This window comes from Rhipicephalus microplus, unplaced genomic scaffold, assembly GCF_043290135.1.
Source record: "Rhipicephalus microplus isolate Deutch F79 unplaced genomic scaffold, USDA_Rmic scaffold_211, whole genome shotgun sequence".
In the NCBI taxonomy this organism is placed as follows: domain Eukaryota; kingdom Metazoa; phylum Arthropoda; class Arachnida; order Ixodida; family Ixodidae; genus Rhipicephalus; species Rhipicephalus microplus.
This window is the reverse complement of record NW_027464782.1, coordinates 194238-197500: the sequence shown is the minus strand read 5'-3', so window position 1 is coordinate 197500 and position 3263 is coordinate 194238. Positions and strand designations below refer to the sequence as shown.

Genomic DNA, 3263 nt, shown 5'->3' with positions numbered 1-3263 from the left:
GCTCGCTCTCATTGGCCCGCCTAACCAGAAAATGCCTGCGGTACACCCATTTGGATAAGAGTGCACGCAGATGCGGGCCTCGACGGCTACACATTTCCTCGGGCGGCCGCCTCCCGGCCTCCGTGGAGCGCGGGATGCACGGTCCCATCGACAAGCCTCTCCCGTTTTTACCGTGGCGTCGCGGTTCACCACGGCGGGCGGGTCGGTCTCCTCCGCATAAAAAGGGGGACCCCCGCTTTTTGTTCCACGAAATCGCACAAGCTTTTTTCGCATCCACGGTTTGCCACCGCACACCAAAATGCCGATCCGGCTGCCTACTTTGGCCAACAGGTGGAGCCAGGCGCGCCGTACTTGCGCGGCACTTCCCACGTCCACCGAAGTCGGTGCCAAGGACCACTTCCGGCGCCGGAGCCGCGTACGAGCCTACTCGAGGCGGAAGAACGAAGCCAGCAAGGGCCTGGCCGCAAGTGCGTTCAATTGTCGGGACGTCCAAGTCCCTCGTTCTTCCGTGCTTCCTCTTTCGGCAAGTCGTTGCGGCACCTTCCCAAAGCGCGCAGACCCGCTAATCGCGACGAGCGCGACGTGGCCGTGCCGCCTTTCCCTCGGCAGCAAGCAAAACGCCTGGCAACGTCGACGCTCCCCTAACCGCGATCTCGCACCGTGTTTCGTGTGGCGAATTCAAAAGCCGGCCGGCGCTGCTGCAACCATTACGGTCGGTACGCATACGCCGCGGAGGGCGGGACGGTCATCGGAGCGTGCGGTTCCTCCATCGAGTACTGCGCACCTCGGCCGTCGCATCGCCGTGCCATGACCGGCCGCGCGTCAACGCGAACCGGTGCCAGCGAGATCCCTCGCCTGCAAGAACCGACCGGCAGCCTCCGTCACCCGAGGACGCGGAGGCGCTTGCCGCGGACGGCGGGACGGTATGCACTGGTGCACAGCGGACCCGTCACATCGCCAGTTCCTTGACCGACCGCCGACGCTTGTGCCGTTCCTCTCGTACTTGGCAGTCGCCGCGCGATTGTCGGGTCTCGTTCTTGCACGCTCGAACGGTCGGGAGGGCACTCGGCTGGCGTTTCGGGAACGCGCAGCCTCGCCTTCTACCGACGTAACCACGACTCGCCGTTCGCGCTCCGCCGCTCCTGTTTACAGTACTAGGCGGTCCCGCAGCGGTCGGGTCGCGCATTTCGAGCGCTTCGAGCCACGGTGCAGTGGCGGGTCGAAAGCCGACCTATGAGTGCGTTGCGCCGTTTGTACCCGCGTCCGCCACCTGGCCGACCGTCCAAGGTCGCGGTGTTGGCGTCCGCTGGGCGCAACAATTTGTCACGGGGTGCCGCTCCACATTCAGGCAGCCCCGTGGGGAAAAGCCGACCCCGCGTCCAAACGGGGTCAGCGGCAGAAAGTGTCGGGCGCAGACGCAGCTGAGGCGCTCACCCTTCACAATCCGTTAATGATCCTTCCGCAGGTTCACCTACGGAAACCTTGTTACGACTTTTACTTCCTCTAAATGATCAAGTTTGGTCATCTTTCCAACAGACCGGCGCAACCGAAAGGCCGCGCCGGACATCGGTCCGAAGACCTCACTAAATCATTCAATCGGTAGTAGCGACGGGCGGTGTGTACAAAGGGCAGGGACGTAATCAACGCGAGCTTATGACTCGCGCTTACTGGGAATTCCTCGTTCAAGGGGAACAATTGCAAGCCCCTATCCCAATCACGAAAGAAGTTCCACGGGTTACGCAGTCTTTTCAGACAGGGATAAAGACACGCTGCTTCCTTCAGTGTAGCGCGCGTGCGGCCCCGGACATCTAAGGGCATCACAGACCTGTTATTGCTCTGTTTCGTGCGGCTAGGAGCCGCTTGTCCCTCTAAGAAGGTTGTAAGGTGCTGGGAACCCCGCACCTATTTAATAGGCTAGAGTCTCGTTCGTTATCGGAATTAACCAGACAAATCGCTCCACCAACTAAGAACGGCCATGCACCACCATCCACCGAATCAAGAAAGAGCTCTCAATCTGTCAATCCTCCCAGTGTCCGGGCCGGGTAAGTTTTCCCGTGTTGAGTCAAATTAAGCCGCAGGCTCCACTCCTGGTGGTGCCCTTCCGTCAATTCCTTTAAGTTTCAGCTTTGCAACCATACTTCCCCCGGAACCCAAATACTTTGGTTTCCCGGAAGCTGCCCGCCGAGTCATTTGAGTAACTCAGGCGGATCGCTGGTTGGCATCGTTTATGGTCAGAACTAGGGCGGTATCTGATCGCCTTCGAACCTCTGACTTTCGTTCTTGATCAATGAAAACATTCTTGGCAAATGCTTTCGCAGTAGTTCGTCTTGCGACGGTCCAAGAATTTCACCTCTAGCGCCGCAATACGAATGCCCCCGTCCGTCCCTCTTAATCATTACCTCGTATTCCAAAAACCAACAGAACAGAAACGAGGTCTTGTTCTATTATTCCATGCAAGTTTATTCAGGCGACTCACCTGCGTTGAGCACTCTAATTTTTTCAAAGTAAAAGCACCGGCCATCTCGAGGCACACAATGAAGTGCACCAAGAAAGAACCGGCATGATGTTCAGTCCGAGCCGTCGCATCGGGTAGATGCACTACTCGTCTGGAACTGAGATCCAACTACGAGCTTTTTAACCGCAGCAGCTTTAGTATACGCTATTGGAGCTGGAATTACCGCGGCTGCTGGCACCAGACTTGCCCTCCAATTGATCCTCGTTAAAGGATTTAGAGTGCACTCATTTCAATTACGGGGCCTCAAAAGAGTCCCGTATTGTTATTTTTCGTCACTACCTCCCCGTGCCGGGAGTGGGTAATTTGCGCGCCTGCTGCCTTCCTTGGATGTGGTAGCCGTTTCTCAGGCTCCCTCTCCGGAATCGAACCCTGATTCTCCGTTACCCGTAACAACCATGGTAAGCAAGTAACCTACCATCGAAAGTTGATAAGGCAGACACTTGAAAGAAACGTCGCCGGCTCGTGGCCATGCGATCAGCATAAAGTTATCCAGAGTCACCACACAATACGGGCCGAAACCCGATCGATCTTGGTCTAATAAAAGCACCCGTTACCCAAAGGGCTCCAGGCTCACTGCATGTATTAGCTCTAGAATTGCCACAGTTATCCAAGTAGGAAGAAACGATCTAAGGAACCATAACTGATTTAATGAGCCATTCGCGGTTTCGCCTTATTTCGGCATGTACTTAGACATGCATGGCTTAATCTTTGAGACAAGCATATGATTACTGGCAGGATCAACCAGGTA

General features: G+C 56.5%; 1 non-coding gene across 1 annotated transcript; it reads right to left on the bottom strand.

The window, feature by feature from the left end:
• Positions 1 to 1448: 1448 nt before the first annotated feature.
• LOC142792308 (small subunit ribosomal RNA) lies at positions 1449 to 3263 on the bottom strand. Its single transcript, XR_012890828.1, has one exon. It is a non-coding gene; the product is annotated as a small subunit ribosomal RNA (ribosomal RNA).